General features: G+C 48.7%; 1 non-coding gene across 1 annotated transcript; it reads left to right on the top strand.

Annotated features, from left to right (window-relative positions):
- Positions 1–2,366: 2,366 nt before the first annotated feature.
- Positions 2,367–2,438, top strand: trnaw-cca (transfer RNA tryptophan (anticodon CCA)). The gene has a single exon. It is a non-coding gene; the product is annotated as a tRNA-Trp (tRNA).
- Positions 2,439–7,340: the final 4,902 nt, after the last annotated feature.

A 7,340-nucleotide genomic window follows, 5' to 3' on the forward strand; every position in this document is an offset into this window, starting at 1 on the left:
AGATAGTCTAAGCTATTCTGAAGTCATCTTCCAATGTCATCCACATGGAAGCAGGATTTTAAAGGATAAGATGTAGTTTTTAAAAGTCACTTCAATCTTGCTCAAGAGTCTTTTCAAAGAAGCCAAGTAAATCTTGATAAAAAGTCATATACATTTAGAGATCTTTTAAAAGCACTTCAATCTTGTTAATAAAAAGTCAGATGTAAATTTAAGAACTCTGATCAGGCTATGCTAAAAAGTTACATACAATTAAGAAATAAAATACAACATTTAAAATGTCTGAACTCCCTCTGAAAGTTGACAACTGCTGCTGCCGGTGTCTTCCTGGAATAGTGGAGCTGTTGTGTCAACAGAAAAGTCCTTCCCGAGCAGCCCTGAGCCTGTTGGTACCGGCTTTAATCCAACCCAGGTAAAAATCAGGGTACATTGTGGGCAATGAGCCCAAATTGCTGAACTACAGGTCCCTGTCACTTTAAAGAGTGGGCTGGTGCGATTATGATCAGAGGCTCCTTCTAAGCACATTTCTCACCACCACAACTTCCAGATGCTGGTGTTAGTGTGTGCATGTACCGGCAGTTGCAGTGCTGTTCAGACCCTCAATAGCAGTGAAAGTCTCAGAGTTCACCACTATTGGGCTGTAAAATCCAGGCCAATATCTCACAGCCCTGTTAGATTTGCTCTCCCACTGTACAAAATCAAACTCCACACATTGTCTTTCACTCACTCCTGTTTCCAGCCCTGACGGTGCAGAAATCCCCTCTCAAAGGTACACAATCCAGTTGATTTTTGATCAAATACCTCCTTCCTCATTCAATAGAGGAAACAGAGACATGAACACGAGTCAGGTGCAAGAAAGTTTCACCAACAGAGCAAAGAAAGGCACCAACAAAAGTCACCCCTACTTTCCAAATCATTTCACTGGAATATTCTTTCACTTGTTTTGTCGGATGACTGCAATAAATCTGAAAATGAGCACCATGAGGTTTGTGTTCACTAGTCACTTGTTCTCCTGTGTTTGTCTGTCAGGTTTGTAATTCAGTTTGTATTGGATATTGAAGAGAATCTCTTTTCAAGATGATTACACATCGTACTGTGTTTAAAGCAACCTACTTGGAAAATGGCAGAAAATGAATGTTTCAATACCTGTGTGACCAGATTCTTCCAATGCTTTTCAACAGCTCGATTGATGATGCTTGTAATCTGTATCCTGTGGAGAATGGGAGAAGAGAATAAAAACATGGTGCATGAACAGGACAGACTGCGTAAAATGGGAGCACAGAAATACTGCCACCTCATTGAAAGTTAATGAGATTTATTTGAAGTCAGACACCTGTCCACAATGAACAAGTGAATACATTAATTGTCCACTTTCAATCTAAATGGGACTGAGGTTCCAACAGAGAAGTTTTCTGGAAAATACCTGCTGCAGTTTTAAAATTGATGAACTGGAACATCTTATACTAACTTTCAAATAACTGTAGTGATTGTATAGTTCTCATAGTGGAGAGAAGGAGTTGTTTATAAATATAAGCAGAAAGACACATTTGTGGATTGGTGAATGAGCTTTATCTTTCTGAAATGTATTTGTCCATTGGTTGCAGGTCACTGGAAATTCTTTTTTACATTTCAATTGTAGCAGCAGCAGTTAGCAGCAAAATGTCTGATTAATCAGAGTAGTGGGTCTGGGAAATACTTAAACAGCCGAGACCCTGTAAAACAGAACTCCAAGTAATAGTTTAAATAAGGCACTGAACTGACAGAGCGGTAAAGGCCTGCTCAGGTCAGGAAAAAAAAGCCGACCCGAACCTGACAGAACCACATTGGACCCGAGCCCGACCCGGCCCGAGTATCTCCATTTATTCCCACGCCCAAACTAACCCGAGCCTTACCCGACCACTGGAATGTTCACTTTATCTACCTCCCGATTCCGAATCTACAGGAAGCTGCAGCATGAGCGCAATGACGTCATAGAGATGCTCACTTTCTCACTGAGCATACTCAGAGTTTCCCTCCTTGATGACCCGGACTCCCAGCTTAGGTTGGCTTTTCAACTTTTGACACTTATTAAACTCAACTTCCCAGCAGAGTTAAATGTAATACTTACTGTGTGTGTCCGACACGGACTCAGCCCGACCTGGACCCAGCCCAACCCGAACCTGGCCCGACCTGACCCGAGCCCGAAAGCCAGACCCGGAAGAGCGACCCATCACGACCCGGACCCGACACAGGTCGTCGGGTCCCGTCGGGTTCAGGTCGGGTGGCAGGCCTTTGCAGAGCGGAGGTCAGATGAGGATTGAATTAATTTCAATCACTGAATCTAAACAAGAAGTAAATCTGCCAGGAATGGAAGATTTTGCTTTACCTGTGAGCTTGTGGCACAACGGTAGTGCGTCTGACTCCAGATCAGAAGGTTGCGTGTTCAAAACACGTCAGGCTCAGTTATGTTTTACAGCAGCTCAAGTTCCTGGATTTTATATCAGAAGAGAGTTCGTTCTCTTGGAATATTCGTGCATGGTAGAATTTCAAGATCAACTTTAATAGATTAAAGTCCTGATTTCTGGTTCCGTTCCATTTCCATGCTCAGTTCTTATTTCACACTGTTTTATATCAGAACAATGTTTCAGGGATGTGATGTGTCCATTGTTTGTGCAATCGCTCTGTCACCCAGTGTGAGAAATAAAACACAAACCTCACAGCGTGCGGCTCAAACCCATACCTGGCTCTGTCTATCGGCCGCTTAGTTCAGTTGGTTAGGACGCAGTGTTGATAACAACAAGGCTGTGGATTTGATCCCCATCTGCGCTGTCACATGGTCAGTCATTAATTTGACACATTTTTGCAACACTTAAAATCCAACTTTTAGATGCAAACAAGTTTACATCAAATGTCAAAGGGAATTTATTTTGAATAACATCCATTGTATCTTTGTCACTGGTCTGGAGTAACACAGAATTCTTTCCAATTATCTTCCGTTTTCTGAAAAACGTTGAACTCGTGGCCTGTTCTCGTTCATGGTCACGAGCAGCAAAAACAGACAGAGCAAGTCTGACTGCCCAGAGATGTGGAAAAGGCTTCAGTTTGGGACATATGCAGCAAATCAAATGTTCACCCGGCCCTGAAAGATTCAAAAACTGGGGAAAAGGACACAAAGAGATAGAGAATAAGCTAAAGCTGAGAATGTAAATATTTCCCATCATTGATATCTCTCTATTCCAATCCAACCTTCAGAGTTGGGTAAATAATTTCAGTGTAAATTGTGCAGCTCAAGAGTCAAAACCAAAGGGTGATGCAGAATAAAGGAGAACTGCCAAAACCCCAGATTGAACCAGGGATCTTCAGTCCAACACACTCCCAACTGAGCTATTTCAGTCTCACAGGCTTGGGATGAGAAGTGGCAAGTAACATTCGCACCACACAAGTGCCAGGCAATGACCATCTCCAACAAGAGAGAATCTAACTATCTCCCCTTGACATTCAATAGCATTACAATTACTGAATCCCCCACCATCAACATCATGGAGGTTACCATGGGTAGCCATACAAATAACGTGACTAGAAGAGCAGGTCAGAGGCTTGGAATCCTGAGGTGAGTAATTACAGTGCAGCTGTTGGCTCCACCCCAGGGGCTGAATTGGTTCTGTAAACCATGAAGCAGCTTCCTCTCAAATCCCAGGTTTATCAATAAATCCTCTCACAAAAGCCCCAAAGTGTGATATATTCCTCCCACTCATCCATGACTCCTGACTCCCCAAAGCCTGTCCACCATCTGCAATTCACAAGTCAAGAGTGTGATGGAATACTCTCCACTTGCCCGGATGGGTGCAATTCCAACTCAAGAATCTCAACACCGTCCAGGACAAAGCAGCCCACTTGATTGGCACCCCATCTACAAACATTCACTCCCTCCACCATCGGAAAACAGTGGCAGCAGTGTGTACCGTCTGCAAGATGCACTGCAGCAATGCACCAAGACTCCTTCGACAGCACCTTCCAAACCCAGCGACCTTTACCACCGAGAAGGGCAAGGGCAGCAAATGCAGGGGATACCACCACCTGCAAGTTCCCCTCCAAGCCACACACCATCCTGACTTGGAACTATATCGCCGTTCCTTCACTGTCGCTGGGTCAAAATCCTGGAACTCCCTTTCTCACAGCACTGTGGGTGTACCTACCCCACATGGACTGCAGCGGTTCAAGAAGGCAGTTCACCACCACCTTCTCATGGGCAATTAGGGATGGGCAATAAATGCTGGCCTAGCCAGCGATGCCCACATCGCATGAATGAATGAATAAAAATGTGAAGTATCAAAATATCAAGTATTTATGAGTCCAATTGTCAGCAATTTTATTCACTGGATCCAATTGAACTAATAGCACACGGGAACCACGGGGCTTCAGAGCCTCGCCTGGTTAAAGGAGCTGACTGGGAGGTGGGAGCTGAGTGTTGTCTTCACTGGGAAGCTATCGGGTGAGGCAGCAAAACTTGGCAGAAAGGGCATCGGGAAACACTGTCAGGAGTGGGGGCCAATGTGCCAGCTCTGCAGAGGGAACAACACCAGGGTGCCATTGGGGCAGTGCCACTTCATTGAGGGTGACAAGTGAGGTAAATGTGGCTGGGTGTTGTTAACTGTGAAGGCCTTGCACTCAGGGAGGGGCAACCTGTCATGGGCCTCATTCGAGGCTCTCATTGGATTCGAGGCTCCCATTGAGGAGGAGGAGGAGGAGTAGAGAGGAAGGGAGGGAGGCACAGGCACCAGCAGGGGCACCACAGCAGCTTGGGGGCCCACAGGAAGGCCAGCCTCGAACAGGAGGCTGGAGAAGGAGGCAGAGGAACACGTCAGCCGAGGTTCAACTACCTGCAGATGTCCGAGTGACAGTGTCTCCGCAGACTGCACCTCTCCACGGGGGTCGTCACTGATCTCTCTGCCATGATGCAGCTGTGCCCCATGCGACTTGGTGGGCACCTGATGCCAGTGTCACTGAAGGTCACCGTGCCACTGAACTTCTTCACCACCAGATCATTGCGGGGATCCACTGGAGATATGTGTGGAATCTCACAGTCTGTAGTGAATCAGTGCATCAAGGAGGTCACCAATGTCCTGTTCAGGAGGGCCGGTGACTATGTGCACATTGATCCAAACAGTCAAGCTGAGAGAGCGATAGGATTCGGGGACATCGCTGGATTCCACCAGGTGTAGGGTGTCATTGACTGCACCCATGTGACCATCATGGCTCCTGCAGACCAGCCAGCAGCCTTCAACAGGAAGGGCTTCCACTTGCTCAGTGTGCAATTGGTCTGCGACCACTGCAAATGGATCCCATAGGTGTGTGCACAAATCCCGGGAAGCAGCCACAACGCCGGCATACCAAGGCACTCCCAGGTGCCAGAACCTTTCCGCGGCCCCATCCGCTTTCAGAGATGGATCCTTGGAGACAAGGGCTACCCACTGAAGACATGACTACTGACGTCTGTAAGGAACCCACGCACGGATGCAGAGGAGAGGTACAACACCTGCTGCGGGTCAACCCGAGCGACCATCAAGGAGGCCATTGGTCTCCTGAAGATGAGATTCAGGTGCCTAGATCGATCCAGTGGAGCCCTTCAGTATGTCCCGGCGAGGGTCTCGCATATCGTGGTGGTTTGCTGTGCACAGCACAATCTGGCATTACAGAGGGGTGAGGTGTTGACTAGTGAGGATATCGTGGAGTGTGATGTCTCCTCTGATGATGAGGATGTGGAGGAGGATGCTGCCCAAGCAGTGCCAGATGAAGAACCTCAGGCACAGCAGGGTAGGGGCCATGAGATACACACAAGGGAGACATGAGACACCCTTATACATTCAAGTTTCCTTTGAGCCTTACCACCTTCTGGAACCAAGGCAATAAAGTCTTAGCTTTAAACAGCCCTGTTGTCACCTCCTTCCTTCTGTTCTGCAGCGTCCAGGTACACATCGCACAGTGACAAGGCCAAAGCTTTGTGAACTCAGGGCTTGGTCCCTCACTTCCAGCCCCTTGGGAGGAAGGGTTTAAATGAAGTCCCAAAGGGCATCAACAATAGGAAGGAGACATAGTGAGAGAACATCATTTCTTTCTTCCGTGTGACAACAAATGCAACCCTATCCATCTGGAATGTACATTCACCGTGAACCCTAAGTGAATCTAGGTGCTCTTCTTAAATCTTTTCCGGGTGCTCCTACGTGGTGCTCCCCCTGCTCTGTCAGCTGAGGTGGAGACAGGCTGCTGACCTTGCTGCCCCATGGCTTGGGATGACATTGGTGGCCGTCCTCTTGCTGCCTGAGGCCTGGAGGGCCCCGGCACACTGAGGGCCTCCTGCACAGGTACAGGGACCCCCCTCTGTCATCGAGGGTGATGGAGGCAGGCACTGGCATCACTTGTGTCACTGGCAGAGGGGCTTTGGAGCTACTGTCCACACCAGGAGCACCCTGAGAGGAGACCCCAGATGTAGCAGCCAGCTGCTCCTCCCCCTTATAAGACACACTTGTAACTCGCTGCTGACCTGAGAGGGACGTGGACCTCGTCCCCCCTCTCACCTTGTCACCGCTGGATGGAGCTCATGGACAAAGCGATGGAGTGCAGGTCTGCACACATCTCCGGCAGCCACTGATTGATTGGCTGGATCAGGCTCTCCATGAGAGTCACCAATCTCACAATGGAGGAAGCCAGACACACCCCCATCAGAGACAATGCAGCACCCAAGGCCTGGATGGACTCCTCCACCATCCTTGTTCGGGTACACATAGCCTCTGGCAACTCTGCCAGATGTTACCTGACCTCTCGCTGCAGCTGCGGTATTTCCCGTGTTGCTGGTGACACCAGAGGCATGTCATCAGCCTGGGGCTCAGCATGGGCCTGGCCTCCCACAGACCACCAACTGTCAGTGGCCTCGGCTGTCACAGCCTCCGTCAGCTGCCCGGGCCTGTCTGTGATGTGCTCATCAGTTTGCGTGAGCGTTTCTGTTCTGGTGGAGGATGCAGGGGAATGATGTGATGGTGCACCATCTGAGGCTCCCTCCTCCTCCTCAGACGTGCCCGGCTGTCTCCCAGTCTCTCCAGCTCTTTTCTTTTGTCGTTCATCCGGGCCTTCATGAGAAAACAGGGACATTGAAGGGTTACGGTCTGCCCATCGTGACATTCCAACCACCCCTACTGTGCAGCTCCATTGATGCAGTGGTGAACAGATGTGCAGTGTGGCTCCTTTGCAGCGGATGCTCCCTTGTGCCCCAGGAGATGTGCACTCACTCTCTTGGGTAAATGCCCCTGTCTCTCCATCAGATATGGAGCAGCTGCTTTGCAGCCCGGCCTGTTCCATGGCCTCCTCCT

The sequence above is a fragment of the Heterodontus francisci genome, unplaced genomic scaffold, assembly GCF_036365525.1.
Source record: "Heterodontus francisci isolate sHetFra1 unplaced genomic scaffold, sHetFra1.hap1 HAP1_SCAFFOLD_51_2, whole genome shotgun sequence".
NCBI lineage: Eukaryota > Metazoa > Chordata > Chondrichthyes > Heterodontiformes > Heterodontidae > Heterodontus > Heterodontus francisci.